Genomic DNA, 26,591 nt, shown 5'->3' with positions numbered 1-26,591 from the left:
TGCGTCCAGGGTCAGGAGTGTGTCAACATATGCTCATATGATCATGCTCCTCAACTACATCAAACAGATTCAGTAAGATAGATCGATAAGATTAAACCAACTCTTTTGTCTAATAATATGGCTCTTTCGCTCTGAAGTTAAAAATAAGTTTCTGCAGAAGCCATATGACAGTTTAAAATTTGTGTATGGATGAGGTGTTAATGAATTGAAATGACAAGAAGTGTCAAATCTACTTTAAGATACTGTACTATCTTACAGAAAAACCTTCTGGTCAAACTTCTGAGAAAATTGCTTCTAAGAATATCTTAGTGAAAAGTAGCACTTGTGTGTGTACATGTGTGCATCTTAATTAGACAACACTTCAATGAGTATGTTGGCACACATTTAATCACCCATAGTGTTTTTGAAATAAGTCTTTTGTGCTCACAAAGGCTGCATTTGATCAAAAATACGATTATATTGTGCAATATCCTGTCCTATAACTGTTTCTGTTTTATTACATATTAAAATGTATTCCAGTGGTGGTAAAGCTGAATTTTAAGCAGCCATTACTCCAGGCTTCAGTGTCAAATGCTCCTTCAGAATTAATTCTAATATACCGATTTGGTGCTTGATAAACATTTCTTATTATTAGCAATTTTTTGACATTTGTGACCCTGGTTCACAAAACCAGTCACAAGTAGCATGGTTATATTTGTGGCAATAGCCAACAATACATTGTATGGGTCAAAATTATAGATTTTTCTTTTATGCCAAAAATCATTAGGATATTAAGTAAAGATCATGTTCCATGAAGATATTTTGTAAACTTCCTACTGTAAATATATAAAACATTTATTTTTGTGAGTGAATGCAGCACAATCGCAAACATAAATGGACAACTTTAAAGGTGATTTTCTTAATGTTTCGATTTTTTTGCACCCTCAGATTCCAGATTTTCAAATAATTGTATCTCGGCCAAATATTGTCCTGTCCTAACATCAATGCAAAGCTTATTTATTCAGCTTTCAGATGATGTATAAATCTCAATTAAAATTTTTTTACCCATGTGACTGGTTTTGTGGTCCATGCAGGGTCACATTTATATTTGACATTTTGTTCTATAACAGGGGGCATCTTGTGTGTGTGTGTGTGTGTGTGTGTGTGTGTGTGTGTGTGTGTGTGTGTGTGTGTGTGTGTGTGTGTGTGTGTGTGTGTGTGTGTGTGTGTGTGTGTGTGTGTGTGTGTGTGTGTGTGTGTATGCAGGTTCACACACAGGCTTAAAGTGTCTCTGCTGCGCTTTAATCCTTTGGATGAGGATAAATGGAAGAGTGTTTTCTTTTCGCCAACATAAAAAAAATATATATTTTTTTCATTTCTCAAGGTCTAAATGTCAAATGGAAATTAGCAAAATATACAGACAATGGCTTTCTTGTAGGAGGATAGAACAACAACTGGAGTGGATACAAAACAGTATATCATTAAAATAACCCTAAAAATAAAGAAGAAATAGTTTGTTGTCCCCTAATCATCTTAATATGTAAATCTGCACATTGCTATAGTTGCGTGCACGTATGGTGTCCGTGTGCATTCTGGTTTTTGCACAAACACAAGCAATCATACCAGCAGATTAATAGAGCATGGATATGTGTTTACTGCCACTGCTTTAAGAGCTCCCAGGAGGCAATAATAACTCTGTGTGTCAATAGCAGGGCACATCACAGACGGCCAGTATGGTGCTACCATATGCCAGTCTCAAGAGGAGGGATCGTGATAAAATTGTCTCAACTAGGGCTGTGGAGAGAGGGGGACAGTGGGTAGAGACACTCTCTCAATCATCAATGTAGGTGATAGTGGGTAACGGTAACAAGAGGAGTGGAGGGGTCTTAGGTCATTGTGGTTGGTAATATTTAATGATTCATTGCGGAGCTTTTACTAGTATAAATGCTTTCACAATGCAGGTGATTGTTTTTGTGAGGGGGAGATTGAGTGCAGGCATGAATTTATTGCACACAAAAAGACATTGAGCGATCTCTATCTGATCCGTATTGCATGTCATGCTGGGACTGGATGAGCCCATATAGACATCCCAGAGTCTCTCATATAGACGATGTTCTAATTCTCTTAGGGCATGATTAGAGCATTGAGCCAGGGCTGAAACTCTTTATACGTGAGACTGACTGTGAAATGCGGCACTATGTATATCCATGCCTTACCTTTTCTGGTTGAATACAGATGTCTCATTGATGTTTTGTAAAGGGTTGTGATTTTGCAGTGCTAACCGAAGGGAGGTCATGCAGACCGGTATAGATGTTCAGTTTAATCCTGCATGGTGGGATTTATTTATCATGGTGGTTGCTGATAATCTGTCAAATTAATGCTAATTATGCTTCTTCATAGTGAAATGTTTTACATATATGTGACCCTGGACCACAAAACCAGTCACATGGGTCAATTTTTATACAAGATTTATACATCATCTGAAAGCTGAATAAATAAGCTTTTCACTGATGTATGGTTTGTTAGGATAGGACAATATTTGGTCCAGATACAACTATTTGAAAATCTAGAATCAGAAAATGCAAAAAAATCGAAACATTGAGAAAATTGCCTTTAGAGTTGACATTTATGTTCGTGATTCTGCTGCATTCACTCACAAAAATAAATGTTTGATATATTTATGGTAGGAAATTTACAAAATATCTTCCATGGAACTTGATCTTTACTTAATATCCTAATGATTTTTGGCATAAAAGAAAAATCGATAATTTTGACCCATGCAATGTATTGTTGGCTATTGCCACAAATATACCTGTGCGACTTATGACTGGTTTTGTGATCCAGGGTCACATATGAAATGGCCTTTTTATTTTCTACATACATATGCATACATATACACCAAATACATATCAATACACTCCCCTCGCCGTTTTCTTCGCTCAAAAATCTCCTTATCAGTTTGCATGGTCATGATGCTTCTGCATATTAAATATTACCATTACACTGCACTTACCTGTATGATTACATACTAATATGTGCTAGTTTTCCGAGATTGAGCTGGAAGTAATAAGACTCTTTCAGCAGTCAAAGAAGAATGTGTACGTGCTGCTGTGTCTTCTTCTTCCTCTCTTTTGCACCTTGAGACTGAAACAGTGTGTTCTTTGTCTTAAACACTGCCTAGTGGCACACATAGTTGAAGTTACGGAAACAAAAACAAGAGGGCCACCATGTCCATTCATCCTTCTGAGATACTCTCCCCGCATTTCAATGCTCACCCCTTTCTCTAATGGACTTTGCAGGCGTCTGCATCCCGGCCCACAATGGAATCGGGGTCTGCTGTGCACGTCAGTCACACATGAATGAACCCTGTAAGTCTAGCCCCTTCAGTCTTCCTTTATGCCACGGAGTGAATATTGAGATAAATGGATGCACCAGTCATTAGATGGGCTGGGTGGGGGGTTAAAATCAGCGGTGAATACAGAGTTCCATTATACAACTCAGCTTGGTGTGTTTTTTATGGGGGAAAAAAGCCCAGACATTGCTACAGGGTTATAAGGAAAATAGTTGAACTTTAAGTTATTCACCTCTGTTAATCTCCTATAAGGATGATCTGATTGAACTTTTCCTCTGCGTCTTCCTAGACCTTATTTTAAAACGACAGCCGGGAACACGTGCTGACTGACAGGCGGAAAGTGAAATGATGGGAACCGGAGGAGAGAGGGAGAGTAATTTAGGATCCGAGTGGTGTTGAGGTCTAAGACCCGTCTGAGGGGACGGCTGATGACAGCCGAGGTGAGAGCCGAGCTGCCGAGGTGCTCTCTAATGTCAGTCACGCTCTCTCACATGTACATCTTTTCACTTTATCATGGAATCTTTTCCTCTCTGATCTCCTTGTTCTCACTGTCTGAACCTTCTTTCTCATTCTTGATTCCCGTTTTAATGCCCCTCAGAGATGTTCACTTCCTCGAACTTGCTGTCTCATTGAGAACGAATAATCTACAGATGTTAGATGGTTTCACTGGCTTTAAGAAAAGTGGATTTTGGCTCTGTTTTTTGCTCTGCTTGTAAGACATGAGTGAGCCAAGTACAAATGGTGAGGTTTTGTGAGTTTCCATGTTCATTTCACAACTTGGGTCAAATATATCTGAGTATGCATCTGATATAAGTCAATTCCTTTACCAGTTTAAATTGCAAACAGGACGGAAAGTTGCAATTCAAATTTGAATGGAAGTAGAATTAAATGAATTGAACTTCAAAGAAAAATACATGCAACTCATACTCATATAACACATTTTTAAAATAGAATTCAAAACATTAATTGTTTGAAAGTTTTGGGAAAAAAAGTGTTCCCTTGTTTTGTAGATTTATAGGCCATAGATTCATTTTCTCCATAGGGGAAATTTATTTTGAACAATAACTTATAAACAATTTTAAACAGACCTATTGTGAGCTACGAGGTTGTTAATTCCTTAAAGCGCTATGAATAACATAGAGCCAGTTTTCCTACGCTCTCAAATTACTCAAATATGTGCATGTTTTTACATAAAATATATTGTTTCTATATATATATATATAAAATCAATAGTTTTTTTGTCATTCATAATGCTTCATGGGACTGTAGTTCTTTCCCTCATTAAAGTAGTGAAGTCAGATTTCTTTAATACTTCTTAATGCTTCAAGTTTGTAATGTTGTGATTCTTCTAATTGCATGTTGGTTTGGTTCATGGCTTATAACGCTTAAATGAAGATTTTTTTAAAAATCTCTATGGGAAAAATGAGTAGGCATGAGTAATGCCAAAGTAGGCGAGCACAGATCCACTCTATTCAGTAAATTAATTTTCCTCTCATTTCAATTCAAATTCCACTTCCTGTGGAATGAAAGGGAGCAAATTCTTCAACTCTACCTTTTGCACAACCCTGGTGTATTTACACAGTTCTTTATGAAAGAACTTGCACTCACCGATCGCTGCATATCTTTTGAATGTTTGAGCTGGCAGTCAGTCAATGAGAACTGCTGATTTAACCCATGTGTGAATAGCTCAGACTCATTTGATGAGTTTTTTGAGTGAAGCGTCTTCAGTCACTTGCATCTCTCTAGTGTTTCCTCCTACCGTAGGTTGTGGAGCTCCGTGGGAATATGGCAGTGTGGCAGAATGAAGAAAACTCAGTCATTAAACTACTGTATGTCTTATGGTTTCTGGCCACCACTATGTCTCCATCTTCACTAACCAAACCTCAGCTTTGAAGTTAGGCATTAAATTACTGGAGTTTTAAGGGCTTGTTGTTTTAAGGACAGAGATTTTGCTCTGTGTCAGCTTGTTGCTATGAAACGCTGTGGAGAACATCTCTGTGGGTTTATGTGATTACTCAGAGACCCATCAACTTAAGGATTCAGACTCACCTGGGTGCATTGTTATGACTGTGCTTATAGAATGATAGATTGAGTGAAAGACTGTTTGGTCCAATTGTAATTTTGTAGCTCTCCGAATGCACAACAAAGGTGATGGCCTCCAGCAAATGTGCATCTCCAATTACACCTAATAGCTCTTTTTGAGCTCCGCAGTCCATGTGTATCTTTAATCTCTGTGCTACACATTAAACCCCTTTTTGTATAGCAAAATCTTCCATGAAACAAAATATCAAACTATTTCACATTGAAAGATACTGTATGTTCGTGAAAAAGGATGATGTTGTTATGGTGGAGTAGATCTGTCATGGTTTGTAGATCTAGAGCTGAACTGGTTGCCCCCGAATAATCAAAAAACAAAAGTAATATGTTGTCATGGTAACTATGGTAGGTGATATGTCTCTCTGTGATTGCTTTGGAAATACATAAGAATTTTCCTCGGAAAACCAGGTGGTATTTTCTCAATAAATTTTCATTAACAATTTGCCTGGAGGGGTAGAAAATTAAATTATGCACACAGGAAGCAGATTTTAACATTATCTTATATACAGTAGGAAAAATTAACCACACATTACACACATTTGCTTTGTGTTGTATTACATTGGGATATAGAATGGAACATTTGAGAATAGTTATTTCTTGGTCAAAACATGCTCATTACTGATTCTTTTCTTTCTATATGTAAGGCAAGAAAGCATTTCATGAACATGAATTCATCTACATTATTGTCTTCTTTTTTTTTTTTTTTTTTTTTTTTTAGAAAAAGGAAAACTCAGCTGGAAACTTAACTTGTACATTATATTCAGTCAATAAATTAAAAGCAAAATCATACAGCAGTTTCCCTCTATATATTGTATTTTGTTGGTGTTTTACAAGTTAAGTGTCTCTAACAGAGCACATCAGATGAATGACAGTCATCATAATACAGAAAAGATGTTTGCGCATGTGACTAAACAACTCAGACTGCTTAAACCTGCAGTTTAACGGATGATATCATGCACCATAAACATATCAATGAGAAATATGTGGCAGATCTCCCCCGCCTCCCCCGTTTGGCCAGCAGTTTTTCTTTGTTTCTAACATGCAGGGCTTGAAATTTGGCATGTGAACTTCTAGAGGCCACAGGAGGTGGCTATATATTAACTTTCAGTTGTCAAGTTTATGGTGACAATGGTGTGACCTTTCGCCAACTACTGCATATCTATAAGGGAGGGGCTTAGCAGGCATGTGGATTAGAGACCATGTATCCAATGATTCATAGAGAAATGCAGTCTTTGAAAAATGAGATTCAATGATACTGATCTGCTTTGTTCAGCAAGGGAGACCGAAACTGCTTTAGAGGTGAACAATGTTATATAACCCATCTGTACATATTTTTTTTTTTACATGCAGCATTATAGCAGAACTCAAGAAAACAAATAACCTGTTCTCCTTGAGAAAACACTCTAAAATAAAATTATTTAAATATATGTTGTTTTTAATATGTTAATACCTGGCGAGGGGAGCAGGAAAGGGAATTGATTCTTGGCCCAGATTTGTCAAAGTTCCTGTCTGTGCATTTGAATACATAGTGGAAGTGTTGGAGCTTCAAAAAAAAAAAGGAAATTGCCTCAGCTCGCCATTATTGAACAGAAGTCAGGGTTGTAATTATAGACTGAATCTCTGAACAATAGATTTACCAACATTACCTGTTCCACAAACATAGAAAGATGAAAAAATTCCAGATGCATGTCGATATAACAAAACCACATGTTCAAGACAAATGCATGAAACTTATACCCACACTTTGTGTATGATTAAATAACTCTCAGGTATAAAATATAAAAAGTGAACAATTTGTTACTTATTATCTAGTACATTTGTGAGAAAACTGTGGCAGATGTGGCTGTTATTAAGTAGAGATATAATTGCAATATGTCCTAACCTGCAATATCAGAAATGTAATGAATTCATTACATCTCATTTATAGGTATGATTCACGATATGTATTATAAATATACTAAACAAGTGACAAGTGATGTTTTTCTAAACATAACAATTCAAAGATTTGGAGGTATTGTTTGAAATAAAACACTATATAAAGTTAACAGCAATATTTAATTTAAAGGTATAGTTCACCAAAAAAATGAATGTTTTTGTCCTAAAGTCAGTGGGGTACAAAACAACACTAGTCCCTAAAAATAAACACAGCAGGTCATTTTTGCAAGTCATATATGTTTGGAGTAACATGAGGGGGAATTTTCATTTTTGTGTGAACTGTCTCTTTAAGTGTGTGGCATTAAAGCATTTGATAGATGAAGTGCTGGTACTTTGTGTTCTTGTGGTTCCATTTGTTTTTTCCCTGGATAAATGTTGAACATGATCTGTGCTTTAAAAGAACTAGCAAATCTGCATTGAATGTATTAAATTCAAAACATGCTTTCATTATGGTTTTTAAGGGCCAAATGTTGGGTATGAAAATAAGGAATAAACCTAATCCCACTCTGGGAGGTTGCGGGGCCTCTTAGAAATCTGAACTGGTAGTTTATTGTAAGGAACACTACAAGGATTCCAACCTCCCGCTCCTCCAGTAAAAATAGGAGAAATAGTCATTTAACATGGTGAAGGGAAAAAAGTTATTCGCTGCAGATTTCTGTTAAGGACTTAACAGACTTTTGTAAAAACGAAAGAGCCATGCAAACGTGTATGTAGTGCGGATTTCACCATGTTATTTTAGAACACCTGGGTCCCCTGAGAGCCCATGGAGATTTGTGGAGCGTTGCTGTTGGAATTTTTTCAAGCTGTAATTGCACTTGCTTTGTCCTTGGGGAGAACTTAAACACAAACAATAAGTGTAATTGGCGCCTGAAGGTGACCTGAGATGTTTTTCTGTTCAGAGAAACTAAAGGAAACGATAAAAACGATAGTCTTTTTGGGCAAAATGGTGTGGACAGCTGAAGGGACAATATATGTGAGGCATCTGGACTTACTCAAGCATATCTTTATATTTTCTTGTGGCAGCAAATATGGTTTTGATGACAGTCAACAAAATGTGACAGTTTTAAAGTATTTAGATGCACTGTAACACCTGGGAGGAATTATTCTCAGTTCTGGGCACTACATTTTTAAAGGGATAGTTCACCCAAATATTAAAATCATTTACTCACCCTCAGGTTGGTCTAAACTGTATGACTTTTTTTCTTTTGTGGAACAGAAAAGGTGACAATGTAAATATTACGTATGGTGACTGGAGCTTTACAAGCTTAAAAAAGGGAAGAAAAAGCTAAATCTATCATAAAATATAAAAGTGGTCTATAAGACCACTGCTATTTAACTGCTGTATTACAGGTCTTCTGTAGCCCTATGATAGATGTGAAACCAAATTTTGATCAGTGTATCCGTTGAATGATTTGTTAATGAATCCAACACCACTAACGTTCTCAATGAACCTCATGAACCCGCCAAAGAGAATAATGATGCTTTCAGTGAATAATGACTAACATCTATTGTATTGATTCAGAAAACCTGTAACAGCGCACACTATAGACCACTTTCATTATACTTTTATGGTGTGTTTTTAAGGCATTTTTGAGCTTTGAACGAATGAAAGCAAAACAAGTATTTTTCAGCTTCTTTTAAGCATTATGTCAAACATGGATGCCTGGGAGATCAAGGCAATTTCTTAGAAACATCCATCTTGGCATTTAAAAAGTCATTTACATTTACATTTACATTTAAAAGTCAAACTTGAAGTATCTTTAAAATGTCATGTGCTCAAAAAAAAAAAAAAATCACATTACACTAGACCTCTTCTGGCACTGATCTAAATGCACAAGCTTTTCATGGAACCTGTCTCAATCCACAATCCTTTAAAAATCACAGCTTTATCTGTTACTTTCAGATCTCGACATGCAAAATTTAAGTTGTTTGTTCAAATCCTCAAAGAAATGAGCTTTCACACTTGATCCCTGGTTTATTATGGCTTGTGGACACTGTTCAATAACACACAATGCGCTCACCAGCGCTTCCTCTGCCCTCAGTACAGCTCTGAGTGTCCTTATGTTTGCTGCTGTGAGTGTCAAAAAGAGCTCAGCTGATGGTCAAAAAGAGCTTGGGTGAGGTGCTAAGGTCCAACACAGGGTGAGAGGCCACGCATCAGGTCTCCTATCGTGCTCGCCCTGCCAGCTCAATGACCTGTGAACACAGAGCCGTCTGCTGGGACTGGTTAGACGGAGTTATTTTTTGTTACTACTGAAGCAGAACAAATGTAAAAAAAAAATGTGTATAGATAAATAGATAGATAGATCTATCTGTCTTCACATTCCTCTCTGAATAGACGAAGACATGGCAGCTAATTTTCTTTCTTCATCACAGCTAAAGCTGAAAGGTGCATAAAATGTTCTAACTCTCATATAATGTTATAATGTTTACTGTGTACTTTTAGCAGATTGTGTCTGTCTGAGTGAAACGTAGTTTGGTTAATCTTTGTTACCCAATATTCAAAGCATCCTTTTTGATATAGGGGATTGTTCAAACTAAAATTAAAAGTCTGTCATTATTTACTCATCCTCACGTTGTTCCAAACCTGCATTGTTCTGTGGAACACAAAAATAGATATTTTGGAAATTGCCCATTCAATGAAAGTCAGTGGGGTCCAGTATTGTTTTGGACCCCATTCACTTTCATTACAAAACATTCTTTAAAATGTTTTACAGAAGAAAGAAAGTCATATAGGTTCAGAATGACGTGAAAGTAAATGATGACAGAATTTTCATTTCTTTAATGATGTTCCTTATAAATGATAATAAATGATGATGGCCCCAGTTAATTGTTTCCCTGTTGACTAATTGAATAGCTGAATGTCTGAACTGTTCTTCTTTAAACCATTATATCATTGTCTTTCGTGTAATTAATGCAGTCAGAGGTTAATGTTGAACACATTTCAATAGTCAAACATAAGCGGGTCTCAGGAACATTTGTATGCTGTACTATGTGCTGCATATGCACAAATGTAAGTGCATGGATGTGTAAGATGTGTGAGTGAGTGAGAGAGAGGACGAGAGCTTGTTCAGAGGAGTTGACAGAAGCGGCTGACGTGCTGAGGCGTGACTTGTCCTCTATTTAGCACACTGCTGGATTACTAACACAAGGGTTGTGGATATGCATATGACAGAAAGTGGTGATGAGAAGTAGAGTGAAAAAGAGAGCAGGAGTGAAGGACAGGGTGTATTTGAAGGCAGACATTGTGTGGAGGTGGGATGAAGTATAGTTGCTTTGCCAGGGAATGATATTTCAGAGGTCTTGTGAGAAAGAAAACACAAAGGAAAAGCAGATATATAAATGGCAGGCTATATCACAGTGAGAATGTGACATTTTAAAGTCAGTCTAGTGCATATATCTTACTGAGAAGAACATATTTGTAAGCAATATTTCATTCTAGCTCTTCCAAAACCTAGTGAGCTACCTCACTGCCTACTACCTGACTTTTGCATTTTGGGATTGCCTTCTCTGCTAAGGATATGGAGAAATGTATATGCTCTGTCTCGTGCTCAGTTAAGTACGCAAACATTTCAAAGTATCCTCCTTTGGCCAAGAGTGCGGAAAAACACGTTTGGCTCATGCGCCGAATCTACAAAAAATAAATAAATAATTCAAGTCACTTTTCAGATGCGATGTTGTACGTGCGCTGTCCGCGCGGAAACAAAAAACGGGCCGCATGCGGACAGTGTGCTTTGGGCTTTATACCTACAATATTTTTACACTATTATTATTGTTATTATTTCTATTATATTTACATTATATACCTATATATTTTCAGATATATTTTAAAATATAAAAAAAATTACAATATATTGCTAATATAATCTTTTAAATATATTTTCATAAATCTACATTTCCTTAAATATCTTTTCAATTTGTTATAATAATAATAATTATTATTATTATTTATATTATATTTATATACATTTAAAGTATATTTATATTAATATATTTATATTACTGTTTTTTTATTTTTTATAGTAAAACAAAAACAGCCTCATCAGCATTAAGGCAGAAGGAGGTTGGGTGAGACAGGTGCAGAAAGACAGATACAAATGAGGTGTGACTGCACACACACATGCTGAGGCTGACTGTATGTAAAAATGAGTTGACTGCAGTGCTGACAGAAAGACACTTTCAGACTGAACTGAGATCTGCTCCTGTCTCTCTCTCTTTCTCTCTTTCTCTCTCTCTCTCTCTCTCTCTCTCTCTCTCTCATAATGGGTATTGTACTGTATATAGTTTGGTAGAATGGAGCTGGTCTATGATCAGCATCAGGAAGGCACCTTCCATCAGGAGCATTCCCAGCAGCTCTCCATAGAGATGGCTGCCATAACCTCAACTCAGCTCATCTGCCCTGTAAAATGCCCTTATCCTGCTCTTTGTTCCTTCTCCGCCCTCTCATTCATCTAAGCAGAGATGCATGGCAGGAAGGAGACAAAGAGCCAGTGAGAGTGAAGACGATCCACAGTTCAGACAGATCACAAAGCCTGAGTCTATCCAGGAAATCTCTTGTCATGCTTCCCATGCAAAAGCCCCGCACCCTCTCCCAATCCATTCAGCGGCTGCTATCCTCGCTATCCCATACAGAAAATGTTCACAAATATAATAAATAAATATATTACTATACATAGATTTTAAAATATAAATGCATTTTTCATACGTTTTTGTTAATTTAGTTAATATTTAGTAGAGTTAACATTTCCTCATTTATTTTTGTCCATTCGTGAAAAAATAATTTTATTTTATGTTTTTATAATTACAATTAAACCAAAATGCATTTTAAGATTAAAGATTTATTTTTGTGCCCCTTGATGAAGATTTTGTAATATATTTTGTCATTTGATGGTTTCAATTAAAAATATTTTCATATTTTCAAATTTAAAAGATATTTCCTTAACCCATGCTCTTTACAACATACTGTATATACACATACAGTATATATGCAAATATGCCATAGGATTAAGTTGATGTCAGTTGTAGACTCTGTTTCAGACAGTTATCGACTACAGACGAAAGAGTTTCCTAAACTACAGGATTTGTGAAGTGTGTAGTCGTGCTTGTGAAAAGACAACTTTGTAAAGCTTTGCTAGGTGTACCAAAGCTTAGTCTTGTCTGTGGCATGCAGTCAACATGTGTTATTGCGCTCCTAACTTGGAGAACCAGAGACATAAACCTCTAGGACATCTTAATCTCTGGAGAAATACACCCTGACACACAGTTTTGTGCCTCTACCTGCTTCGTATGAATAAATCATCCGTCCAAACTGGCGGTCTGTCTCTCTGCTCAGCGCTGGAAGCGGCGCTTCATTCCCAGCACTGCCGGAGATATGGCTTTATACTCTGCGGGCCCGGATATACGCTCATATTGAGCTCAATATTTCCTGAGTCGATAGGGCGAAGAGAAAGACTGCACATTTGTGATAAAAGTGCCACAACATGCCTTAACTGATGTATTACCCTATTTATTTTGTGAAGGGAAGGAGAGGCAGGGGACACTGGATAAGAGTGTTGTCTTTTGTAACAACTGGTGAAAGTCAAAGGACGTAAACACTTTTTCCTCAGAGTTGTACGTGATGGTGGGTTGGGGATCACATGGTATCTGTGGGACATTGTACAATGTCATCAGAGCTGTTTGTGTAAAGGCAGATGGAGGAGGACAGAGGGAGGGATGGGGTGTCTTGAAAGAAAAGAAGGGGAGATGACGAGAGGAGTGAAATATCAGACATTCAGGGAGAGTTGGACATCAATCACCAAAGCCTGTCAGAGAAGAGGTCCGAATCGGATTCATTATGTTTTAAAGTGTCCCTCCGCTATCTTGTGTCTTGTAAAATTGTAGTGCATGACACAAAAAGCGTTTAAAGAACATTTTTAATGAAGTACCGTAGCAAGTAATGGTGTAGAAAGTCTGAAAATCACATTGTAAACCATTGGAAATCAGCCTTTCTCATGATTTTTAATTTGGTGACAGTCCTAACTGATTTCCTGAAAGGTCGCTAAGTGGGCATTAGTCGTAGTTTTACTCTTAGAATGTTCTTTTCCCATAAAACATAGGAGAGAAATATGACAATATTACATTGGTTTCTTCATTGTTGCATTATTTTTGATAATTGCATACTCTGAAGGTATGTATGATATGCCATCGTTGATTCATCTGTTGCTCTGGCAGTCCACTATAAACATGTAGCCATTTCAGCCCTGGACAGTTTTAGTATAATTTTATTGAATACTAGGTAAAATAATAGTAAAAATAAAACACTTTCTGTCCCTCAACAGATTAAATTGAACTCTCCTGCATTAAATACAGCTGGCATACCAATCCATCTCGGTGGTCTTCTCATCTATTGATAGGATCCCTTAAATAAGAACTACACATTGCTGGTATGTGCAGTGTCATTAGATGTTTTTAAGCAACAGTCAATGTTGATCATGTTTTTAGCTGCCGATAAGAGTACTCCATTCTGTTTAACACATTTGGCGTTTACATTCATTCCTCAGATTTATTTTTTTTCCACAAAATCAGACAACAAATACAAAAATGTCAGCAGGTTCTGTCTAGACCTGGATATAAGCAGGCAAGTTCTTGATAATGAGTCTTCCTTGTTTTAATTCTATTGAGACATAATTAATTATTTGTGAAAATGTATGTATGAATATAAACATTAAACCTGCATCATTCAGAATTGCTAACGAGCCTGCAAATGTAGCTGATATTTGCATAAATGTTAATGATGTATGAGTGTTTGTGCTGCCTGTGCATCTCAGGAGCTATGGGAAGCAAGCATCTCTTATTCACTCTATAGAATCCTTTTTGAGCACTGATACCTCCGTCAACCCCCAACCCACTGCTTTCACTGGACTCACAATGTCATTGGTTGCTCTGAAGGATACCATTTATTTGTTTTTCTATAATTTGTTCAGCGCTGTTGGTGTTAAAGGAATGTGTAGGCATTTCTATTGCCCTGCTGGATAGAAAAACACCATGTCTTTGTAAAAACATACAGAACTGAAGAAGAATGAAAGATGCAGATTCTGCTTGCTAAATTACCCTGAATGAGTAAATGTTCTTTAGAGCTGCACCCCCCCCCCCCCCCTTCCCCCATACATAGATTATGTAGTATAGTGTCATTTTATGTGGTATATGTAGTGCAGTTTCTCAGAGAGCATGTTGATCTTTCATTTTTATGGATCTTCACATATGTCTGATGCTCATCTACTATTAGCTAACAAAAGCAGAAGCAAAGTCTGACACAATTTCAGTGGCTCCAGAGATCTGAACCCCTCAGAGGTTGTCGGGTCACTGGGGTCATCTGCTTGTCTTTGTCCTCAGAAATTTACAGGCTCTTTATGTACGTGCACAGCAATGCTGACCTGTGTGTGGTCCGAAACATCACTCTCACTGACTATATCACCAAATCACATGTGTTTGCAACAATTCTTTCATCCCCTCTCTTGTTTTGGTCTCTATATTAAGTAAAAAGCTACCCTTGAGGGCCATAATGGCTGTTTTTCATTTCCCAAAGCCTAATGACCATAATTCACCACATCTCCTATACTGGATTAATGCATAAATGTGGAGGGCAGAAAATAGCCTTTCACCTCTTCCTGTGCCGCTCTTTATTCATGCCAATCCCTATCTTTGCTTTATAAATTATGAATCAGGCCCAATTATGCCCGCAAGCCCATTTCACTGATGGCCAGTTTCTCCTTCCACTTAATCTATGCTTTTTACACTCACACAGGCCATTAGTGTTTTAATTTCCCGTCCCTGGTGGCAAAGCTGGGGTTACAACACTCCAAAAGTTACTTCCACAAGCTGTCCAAATGACCTTCCCTGAGTTAACCCGTCCTGCACGGCCTCCCTCCTGCATAATAGATAACGCGAAGACTTGGGAGGAGACACAAGCCAATACTACCTGTGAATTCATTTTTAATGAGGTAAACAGGTCTGTCCGGGTCATGAGGGTGACTGTGAGTTGTGAGTCCTGTCTCATCATCGCTCCCTTCTCCTCTGACACTTTACCCAGCCGCAGGCAGGGCTTCTCTGCTCATAATTAGATCTCACTTGCGCTGATAGAAAGTGCCCTGCTAGCCGTCAAGCCCTCGCTCTTTCTTCGAATAGACTGCCACCAATTACGTGGGTAAATGAACTGAATGCGAGCTGTGCCCTCAGCAACCTTTTCTTTAATTTGTAGAGCCAGTACCTCTGGGTAGATTCAGTTATAGCCAGCAAATGTAGAGTAATGTGAAAAAATGTGTACTGAGACATTGTAAGAAAAAAAAATATGTTTAAATTACATGTATAGTGCCCCTTTGCTTTGTGGTTGAATATCTTTTAGAAGATATTAGGAACATGACAGTATTGGGGAGCTACATTTTTCTGTAGTTTGGCAATAGTTTTTTGCTTTTAAAATAATCTTGTTTTATTCCAGTAACAAGCTTCTTTTTCCAAACAATCTTGTTTTATTCCAGTAAGCTTCTTTTTCCAAACAATCTTGTTTTATTCCAGTAACAAGCTTCTTTTTCCAACAAGTAGCAATGTAACGAGAACAAATGATACATTGTTGTTTTTTTTACTGTTTTTGAATTGGTTATATTAAAAGTTTGATGCTGTTCGTTCGTTCATTTATAAACACTTTTTTGTGCCAGAAAAAAACAGCTTTGGTCAGGTTGTAATACATTATATAATCAGATATATATTTACACTGCAATATATTGTATTTATATATTATATATTATATATTAAAGGTGCTTTAAGCGATGTCATGCGTTTTTTAGGCTGAAACATTTTTTGTCATATACAGCAAACATCTCCTCACTATCTGCTAGCTGCCTGTCCCCTGAACACACTGTAAAAAAAACTTGGTCTCTGTAGACAGCCCAGGCTTCACAAATGGCAACAAAAACAAACTGGGCCAACCTGCACCACGAAACATAACAAACAGTGTGTTCCAGCCAATAACCGACAAGAATGATTTGGGGGTGGGGTTTGGGGGGTTAGTGCAGGTGCACATGAAGGGGGGTGTGGGAAGTGGAGGAGAGAGAAGCATGACGAGGGAAGTTAGCTAGAGGAGAGATGTCCTAGACAACGACAGCGACTAACGTTAGAATTATATTCTCTTGAATTTTGATATGGCCGACAACACGACCAAAGAGACGACGTTGCAATGAACAAATAGCAAAGAAGAGGGAAAAGGAGAAGGAACGCGCAAAGTCCCGAATTTACATCGGAAAAGCCTCCGACTCGTTCATGACTGGAGGGGACGGGATGAGGAGGAGGGAGGGTCGAGCTAGCCTCCGTTTTGTTTGACAATACTTCGAACGTCAACAATAAGTGACGTCACCGAACATCGCTTAGAGCACCTTTAACATTAACTGACTTCTTAATGCCTTTTGATTTGTTTTCAGTGTAAAATATAAAATATCAAAAAATTCTTAAAACAAGATACATTTACTAAGCAACATTGCATAACATTTTTTGATGTTTAAATGGGAAAGTTGGATAAAATGACTCTCTTTTTTGCAGCTTAAAGAAATATTATTCCTTTATAACTTCAATTTATTTATCTTTTTTTGTAATTTGCCCACTTTGTAGTGTAGCCAACTACGTTTTTGTAAGTGTTGTATCTGTGCATAATTGTGTATATATAGTGACAATCTATAAGTTGATTGAATATGTGCATGAGAGGGAAGTCTGTATCTATATATATGATCACGCTGTTCCTGCTGTGTCAGTGAGCTGCATGCAGGTATAGCTTGACAGTAGTTAAACCACTTTAAATATCTTGTAACTATAACAAGTAGATTCCTAACAACCAGATTCAAGTATTTGAATGGCTATAGACTATTTTCCTCTCTGACTCTAAATGTACCTCTTTGTAAACACTATTATGAGTCTAAACGTTCACAAATAAAGCTCGCTTCCTGTAGCTTGTGTCTGGTTGCGGCTAGAAGAAATTGGCTGATGGGGAATGAAGCGCACACTGCTGTCATCTGGGAAATCAGCTGGTGAATGCATAGATGTCAACAGCACAGGGACGCCTGACGAACTCGGAATGCTCCCGCTCCCACTGCTATTCCCTGTGAAGCGCTGTGATTCGGTGAAGGAAAAAGTGTGAGAGAAAGGTGAGAGTACGAACAGATGGAGAAGGGTGATATGTGTTCTCAGGAAGATAGAGACCCTGAGAAAGAGACATGAACACACACTCACACACACACACACACACACACACACACACACAGAGAATCACTTACTGATTTTAATGCACTTCAGTTGTATTATGTTCCGCGCATATCAGCGGACCTAAATAGATAGACATACTGGCTGGATATATGACATTATGGTGGGCGTTATATTAATGCACTTCCATAAAGTCTCTTATAAAGGTTTGGGAGTTCATCTCATCTCATTCTCATCTCACATCTCATTCTGGCTGCATTTCCCTTCACCACCCACCACATATATACATTTGCAGAAAAACACAAACACGCACACCATTACCAAGAACATCTCTCTGTGGAGTTCACCTTGGGAAATATCCTATGCCTGTGTTCATCTCCCGTTCTTCACATTGTACTTTTCCATTCAAGGCAAACCTGAAATTGATATCATGTTTGCCTTGTGATAGAAAAAGAATACATGAGTTTGAATTTGATCAGTGGCTGGGCCTGATTTGAAATGTAGTGATTCTCGCTCTGAAATGAGACCTAGATTAAAATCCCATGTCGACCAGGCAAATCATCACAGATTCATGACTTATTGAGCACAGGCTGATGGGGGTTGATTTTCTCTCATCAGAAAAAAAGCGTTCTTGATTCCTCTCTGGGGGTTCGAGCTCCCCGTCTCCATGGGTGCCTCCGTGTTGCCCCCCAAGAGAACTAAAGGTCAGTTTTTGACACGATGAGAGACATCATCTCATCTCTAATGAAATACGTCTTGAAGAGCATCACTGTTCGTTTGAAATGAAACGCGTGTAAAATCCGATCTGCTGGGCTCTTTGTTCCATGTTTGTTTGAAGAAAAGCTCCTGTTTGCACAAAACGCTGGATGCCGTATATAGTCCGGTAATTGCAGCTGGCTTGGTTGGATGTTCTTCTACCTGCAGTGAAGGTGGGGGAGGTGTTTGTGGGTAGTGCAGATGGAAAGGTGAATAACCTGACACTCTGAAAGGGAAGAGTATTTACAGAAGCGCAGGAGAGCACGAAAAGCCGGAGGTTGCGGCACAGAGATGGTTCCACTTAGAGTAGACATTTAAGCTTTAAAAAAGGGAGAAGCAACCTTGAATAAAACAAGTCTTTTGGATTTTTTTTTTCCATAGTGAGGTAGGATTTGGGGGATTAAAGGTTGATTATGCTGATCACCGTACATAATCCCATCATCTGCCGTGTCATGCTCGTCATCAAACACACAAGGTCCTTCCTCCTTTTTCCTCCCTGTTCTAATCTGAAATGTATGTTAATGCAGCTTGGGATATATCCCTTTCATCCAATCATTGGCTGCTCCAGTTTATAGTAAATGGTCTCTCTCTTTCTCTCTCTGTCTCTTTCTCCTCCTCTCTTCCCAATGTGTGTGTGTGAGTTTGCGACTCAGCCTTGAGGCATCCCGTTTCAGCTCCTCAGCTTCCAGTCAGAGGGCGAAAGGGGAGGGGGGTGCATATAAGAGTGGTAGGTGGGAGTGGGGTCTGACCGCAAAGTGTCTACTGTTTAAAAGAAAGGGACTTCTCCCTCCCTCCCTTCCTCTCTCTCTCTCTCTTTCACTCATTCCCTCTCTCAGCATCAGCAGACGTACACAGGCTGGATGGCACACTCTCACTGAGAGCAGAGAGATAGGAGGGAATGACAGGACTGTCATCTGTCTACAGAAAATTAAAAAGCACTTCAAGAGTTCTTGATGGTTTCAACCTTTCGTTTAGCGTCACGTCGCTGTTCCTAGACAGAGGCACGTCTCTAAGCCTGTAGAGGAGGACTGGTCTCACTAAGGTAAGCTGTGATGCTCCAAGTCCATCTACCTGTTAGTGTGAGATTTGCAAGTTAAATGACTTTGTACTCTTTATGAGCTTGTCTGTGTTGGATGTGTTTTAATGCTAAAACTGAAGAATGCCTTACCACTTTGTAAGGCTATTGTAAAAAAAAAAGTCAGATTGTACACTTTATCACCTTAAAGGGAAATCTTACCTTATTTACCTTTAAAAGGTTTATATGTAGTGCCTTAAGGGTAGGCAAATATTACTACTCTAAGGTATATAATAATATATGTATATGCACATTTCAGGGGTAGACAGTGTACAAAGTTGTCCTTTTAAGGGGACTGCAGTGACAAGATGTTGTACCCCTAAAGGTAAAAAAAAAAATCTGGCAGTGTAAATGTTAGCCAGGGACTTTTAAGGCTGCTAGTGATGCATTGGCTTGCTTTAGGCTGCTCATTATGGTTTATAGGGGAAGTGATCCACATTTGTTTTAAGCTCAGCAATTATTCCAGCTCCCCTTGAGGGGGGAATACAGTAGCGTGCGCTCTGATAGTTTGGCGTAGCTCTACACGTGGTGGGCTTGTCTGCAGCTGTAGGTCAGCCGGTGTCCGTTACCTGGCAGACGGTGTCATCCCTCCCAGGATCTCTGTCCTCTCGCCAGCCAGGGAGCGCAGCAGCTGGTTTGTGTTAGCGCTTCTCTCTTTAGTCTGGTGCTCCTCGTGCAGCTCCGCTGTCAGCTGCCAGCTCTTTTCTCTCGCCTCATCCACGGTGAGGGGGGGTGAATGGTTCTCGGATCAGTACGCTGTCCTTACTGATGGGTTGTATCCGTTTAGGAGAATGGAGAAACTGAGGTGATGAGAAGATTTGCGTGTGTGTGGTGGTAGTGGGAGGGGTCTAGGCTGGGAACGCAGGGGCTGAGAGAAGCCTTATGAGTGTGTATATATAGGGGGGGAGGGGTCAATGACAGAGACCCCCTGGATCCAAGGGTGCTAAATAGGAGGGAGGTTCTGCTTCGAATGAAGGAAACTTAGTTGTAAGCAATGAAGGGCAAAGCTAATGATTGCATAAAAGATTGTTGAGTAAGTTTTCTTTAAGTTTTTTTTTTTTTTTTTTGAGAAAAAGAAATGTGATGTGACTTTTCAGAAGTCCTAATAGCTATAATATATTGATCTGTTTTGTTGTGTGATAATGTAAATGTCTCATGGGTTGTTAATACCTCTTCAGCTATTTTGCCATCATTATCTTGAGGACATCAGAAGTGCCAACCACACATGGTTGTTGCCTAGGCGGGGTGTTTAAATGTTTTATGATGCTATGTGCAGTGTATTCATTGACAGTGCCACTCAGAACAAAGCTGAGTGGGAAACTAGCCTTTGTTTGAACAGCTGTCAGCACTGCTCCTGGCCTGGCAATGCACTTGAAACAGATATTGTACCCTCTGAGTTCCCCTGTGTCTGTCTGTCTGTCTGTCATTTTATCTATCTATCTATCTATCTATCTATCTATCTATCTATCTATCTATCTATCTATCTATCTATCTATCTATCTATCTATCTATCTATCTATCTATCTATCTATCTATCTATCTATCTATCTATCTATCTGTCTGTCTGTCTGTCTGTCTGTCTGTCTGTCATTTTATCTATCTATCTATCTATCTATCTATCTATCTATCTATCTATCTATCTGTCTGTCTGTCATTTTATCTATCTATCTATCTATCTATCTATCTATCTATCTATCTATCTATCTATCTATCTATCATTCCATCTTTCATTCTATCCATCTATCGTTCTTTCATTCTATCTATCGTTCTATCATTCTATCTATCGTTCTATCTGTCTGGATCTATCTATATCGTTCTGTCTGTCTGTCTGTCTGTCTGTCTGTCTGTCTGTCTGTCTGTCTGTCTGTCTGTCTATGTATTATCTGTCTGTCTGTCTGTCATTTTATCTATCTATCTATCTATCTATCTATCTATCTGTCATTTTATCTATCTATCTATCTATCTATCTATCTATCTATCTATCTATCTATCTATCTATCTATCTATCTATCTATCTATCTATCATTCCATCTTTCATTCTATCCATCTATCGTTCTTTCATTCTATCTATCGTTCTATCATTCTATCTATCGTTCTATCTGTCTGGATCTATCTATATCGTTCTGTCTGTATATCTATCTATCTATCTTATAGACAGATCTGTCTGTCTGTCATTCTATTGTTCTATCTATCCATCTGTCTGTCTGTCTGTCTATCATTTTATCTATCTGTCTGTCTATCTATCTATCGATCTATCTATCGATCTATCTATCGATCTATCGTTCTATATATCTATCGTTCTGTCTTTCATTATATATATCTATCGTTCTTTCATTATATCTATGGTTCTATCATTCTATCTATCATTCTGTCTGTCTGTCTGTCTGTCTATCATCTATCTATTGTCTGTCTGTCTGTCTGTCCGTCTGTCTGTGAAATATGCTCTGTAAAAAGGGTTTATTTTCCTCCACACTCCAAATTGGCCACAGAGGCATTCAGGATGATTTGTTGGCATCAGTGAACAAAGATTTCCTCAGTAGACTTCAGTGTGTTAAAGTTTTGCTGCCCCAGATGGTTTTAATGGCTGTCTGATGCTAATGTAACATGGCTAGGAAAGCCATGGGCTCAGAGCACAGACAGTGTCCCCACCGATGGAAGCCAAGAGATGAGCACACATGTCTTCCACAGAAGTGAAGAATTCTGATTAGTTGTCAGTGACCCTGCATGCTCGAATGCATTTGTCACTATATGCCTAGGATAATAAGAGAGTTTTAGGTTAGCAGAAGTTTTAATTTGGGAAGTTGTAAAAGGGAAATCTACAAAGCTCAGATTATCTCAAGTGATGACATTTCAGCCTGAAATTTGAACAGGCAAAATAGATCTCTTAATCTCCCAGTCAATATTCTTGCATTTCAGTGTGGGAAAACCGATTTTTCTTTCCAGGAAAAAAAAATTCAATGGGGTCAGTGAGTTGAAAGAGTTTGTTGCTCAATCCCAAAATATCATATTGTGATGAAACTAATTAATATATGTATGTAGAGTAAGTAATTGGATCTGGCAGGGTGCATTTTAAGGGCCTTTTTTAGAGAACTGCTATTGTAAATCAACTATACACACTTGATCATGGCTTATCTTTTCCCAGTCAGCAAGAGAAAATACACAATTTCTTGTTGGTGGAGAAAAAGCAATTTCCTGTTATACGCAAACAAGACACATGGTAGCTTTTATTCTTTCTAGAATAGAAAAGAATGATCAATAGCGTGCCGTTTGGGAAGGGAAAGATGCTTTGTGCTTGTGAAAAAATGACCGCTGTGTTCAAATAAGTTTTTTTTTTTTACTCTGTAGCAAATTGACTTTTGGATTATAAAATGGACTTCTATGCTTTGCCGTTCCTGGCAAACCACAATATCCTTAAGAGAAAAAAAAAGTAAAAAACATTTTTTTTTGTTGCTAAGACCAAGATGTGAAAGGGACTGTCTGCATAGTACAGAAATAGTGTTTGAATTTTCCTGCGACAAATGGGAATCTCAGAAGTTTTTTTAGAGCTTTTAAGGTCTGAACATATGAGGCTGCTTTTCTGGCTGTAACAGAGGTTAAGCTAATAAACACGGGGTCACCGGTGCTGGAAATGTAAAATGAGACAGCAAGTAACAAATGTTCCTCCTTCATTCCTTCCATCTGGACTAAGAGAAAGCACACATGGAAGCTGAAGTCAGGAATTATTCAACTTCATTCCCAATAGACTTCTCCAGTGTCTTTGGTCTCAAATGTTGACTGACATGTCCTAAACTTTCCATTTCTCATTAATCAGCATGGTAGAGTTCACCTTTGGCAATGTCACCAAAGCTCTATCGAGTTCGGTCTGAATGCTTCTTTGGTGAAAGTGCAGCAATGTCAGCGAACCGCAGGTCCATCAGTGCAGTGCAAACACCTCTATCTCTGCCCATACACCAGACCGGCTTATCGCTCTTACACACACACACACACACACACACACACACACACACACACACACACACACACACACACAAACCTCCTATCGGTGCAATCAGATCTCCCAGCATCATTAGAGCTCTGCAAATGGGCCTCGACTGTCATGCAACCCAGCTTTTTCATTGTGAAAACAACCTGCATTGCCTTTCACTTATCAGTCCACATGCAATCTTATGTCTCTACTATATAGAGAGAAAATAGCTCACAGTAATAAAATGATCTGTAATAAAAACCGAAAAAAAAATATGCCGTTTGGGGTTGATTTAAAGTTGAATTAAAGAAGAAATACCTTTAAGCTGTGGCAATGAAATCAGATGCAAGATTAATAATTACTTAATCTCATTATTAAGAGAATGATGCAGTTGGAAATATAATCTACAGTGCCGTATGTTCTTAGGTTCTGGTTTCACACCTCACTGTCAATCCACCGATGGGAGAAATGCCAAGAGAATGCGTTAGGTGAGAGATCACATTATGTGGCATTTGAGAGACCTTTAAGCTCACATTGCACATACAGCAGTGAGATAGCATGTCTGCGTGTTTATGATTGCCAGACATATTCATTTGTTTGAATCGGCTCTGTGAACCCAGTGCTAGCTGTGACTGACTTCCTTTTGAAGCCCAGACATGCCAAGCAAAATAGAGTAGTGAAGGATAGACAATCATCAGTTCGGTTGAGGCCAGTGGACAGTCACAATGCACATTCTGCATTCAGATCACAGTACAAAAAGTAACAGGATGTCAGAGAGAGGAAAAATATTGGTAAGAGAGAAGAACTGCAGAACTATAGAAAGAAAGAACAGAATAAAATGGTAAGTGCAATGGTCAACTCAGCCACTCCTCCTAAATGTGCATTGCTCAGGAAGGCGATGACTTCCAAATCCATTTATGAAACAATAACAGTGGCTGTATACTTTGCCATCGATCCAAGTACACACCATTGAGCGGCGTTATGAGCCAGTCTGGAAATCCATCTCCGTGTTGGATGATTATGAGCTGCTTCACGGTGCTGGTTTCAGCAGCCCTCTGTCTGATTATGACCTTGAAAACCATGCAATCGATAAGCATCTACTTCTCAATGAGAGTTTCACAGTGTATTCATTTTTATAATGTTTTTAATTATGATTTATCAGCATTTTTTGGTCTTCAACCCAGACCAGACACCTTTGAGCCCCTTTCCACTAAGTTTACTGCTTCTCTGACTGGATTAAGAAGTATTTTCTCAACTTCATTGTATTGATTTTTAATGAAGTTTGACATGCACCAGTGGAGAAATGATGCAGTGTATATACAGCATACCTCTGGGAGAGATATTTCTTCATCATTGACTCCTTCCTAGTATTAAACAAACTGTCAGGGCATTTTTATGGCATCTATTAAGGTGAATTGAGTCGAGACAATACCAATTCATTCACCACAGCGGGCGACCCATATTAAGGCTGGTCCCAGGGAAGGCAAGTGCTTTCTGTCGGGTGACCTACAAAACTTAGTCTGCTTGATGATTTCATAGGAATAAACTAAGGAAGAGTTGTGGTTCCCCTCTGTTCAGCAGACTGTGGATAAATGTCATCTCTAATCATTGGATATGAAACTGAACGACGAACTGTAAGAGCCACCACAGCATTTTTTATAGTTCAATAACCCACTGCATGCTGAAGTCAGATAAATGCTATTTAACAGATAATTTTCCATTATCGAGTGATCACCACATCATTGGCTCTTCGAAGACTGGAAGAAAAGCTTTGACCTGAATTTTTTGTTTTATTTTATTTTATTTTATTTCTGCCCCATCAACAGTTGTCGTCTAAATATAATGTGTTACTAATTTCCATCCAGTTTGGAATAGTAATATGTTTTGTACTTTGTAATCTGTTTTTTTGCCATATTCCTTTTATGTTTTATGTCTTTGTAGTTTCAATTTAATTGCAGCCCAATATGCCTCACTTCCAAACCACTAACATGCTAATTGCTCAATTATGTAAACAGCTACAAACTTCTAATTTAACAAATAGCAATAAGCTCATTTGTTTGTGGCACATTGGTGAGGTGGAAGAATCGTTTTAACTGTCACTGTATAATTTATGACTTACAAAAGTATTCATTTGGTCTCTGTGTGAGGTATTCTTCCTTTCAAATGCTCTAGTCAGCATTCAGCACTTAGCACAACGCAGGACCAATTTAGATCACTGGCACTAAATATGTGTGCCAACAGGTTCACTCCCCATTGAAATTCCTTTCACATAGACACATGGAAGCCAACTGGCCCAGCCAGAGTCTGAGAAAGTAACAAAGTATAAAAACTAGACCTGGCATGAGAAAGCAGCAGTCACATTGTGTCTGGTTTATCTGAAAGTGCCAGTAAGCAGCAGCATTAGCATACTGCTCTGAGCTCACCACTGTATTGATGGAGCTCTAATAAAAGAGACTGGCTTTGTCTATTTCTCGTTGTTCAAAATGCAAAAAATACATAAATCTTTTCCAATCTAATAACTGCTAATTCTTTCTTAGTAACCCATATCCATCATTTCTGCCACTAAGCCAAGCTGTCATCATTAAATTACATATTTAAAAAAATGCCATTCATTTACAGTCCACCCTTCGCCAGGGGTTAAGGGCAAATTCTTACACAAAGACCAGCTTGGTCCTTCAGAGTCATTTTCTTTTTTCGATTCTTGTGGCAACAAGCCAGGCTTCAAAGTGAAAAAGCCAACTACCCATCCAGAACTAAAACCGCAAAGCGACTCAAAGCAATTTTCTGCCTATTTTGCTGATTTAATCCCTGGGTTTAGATGTGAGGAACAAGAAGCGGGGTAGGTCCCGTCACCCCCGAGGGTCCAGATCGGGAGTCTCCCATCATCGAGCCCCCCTTAAGCTCTCCATCACAGAAGCGTTCATCCCTGTCTGTCTAATCACGGATGGGCGGCAGCAGTCGTGGGATCCCTCTCGCTGGAGCTCATCTGTCAGTCCCGCTAATCACATGTCAAATCGAGCTCTCCACTTACTAAACAGATCCTGGCAAGATATTACCTGCTGTTGACCTTGCGAGCTGCGGCTTTGGGTCAGCCCCCTGCAGCCATGACAAAATTTTGATCTGTGTAACTATGTATTGCTCTTTTCTTAGGACTGTGCATGGGAAGGTTTGCCTTAAAGAGATAGTTCACCAAAAAAATATATATATATCAT

At 38.5% G+C, this 26,591-nt stretch overlaps 1 protein-coding gene across 2 annotated transcripts in view; it reads left to right on the top strand.

Moving 5' to 3' along the window:
• tncb (tenascin Cb) overlaps positions 1-26,591 on the top strand; it is a 94,163-nt gene that overhangs the window by 42,248 nt on the left and 25,324 nt on the right. The window contains exons 10-11 of one of the 2 annotated variants that reach the window (XM_084113327.1): positions 17,335-17,529; positions 19,177-19,382. The gene's annotated coding sequence lies outside the window, so the exon portion shown is untranslated. Of the gene's footprint in view, positions 1-17,334; positions 17,530-19,163; positions 19,383-26,591 lie in introns of those variants that run through there. The other variant, XM_084113328.1, reaches the window with a different exon arrangement.

This window comes from Abramis brama (assembly GCF_963993115.1).
Source record: "Abramis brama genome assembly, chromosome: 5".
In the NCBI taxonomy this organism is placed as follows: Eukaryota; Metazoa; Chordata; class Actinopteri; order Cypriniformes; family Leuciscidae; genus Abramis; species Abramis brama.
Note: the sequence above shows the minus strand (reverse complement) of the source record. Positions and strands in the feature narration are given on the sequence as shown.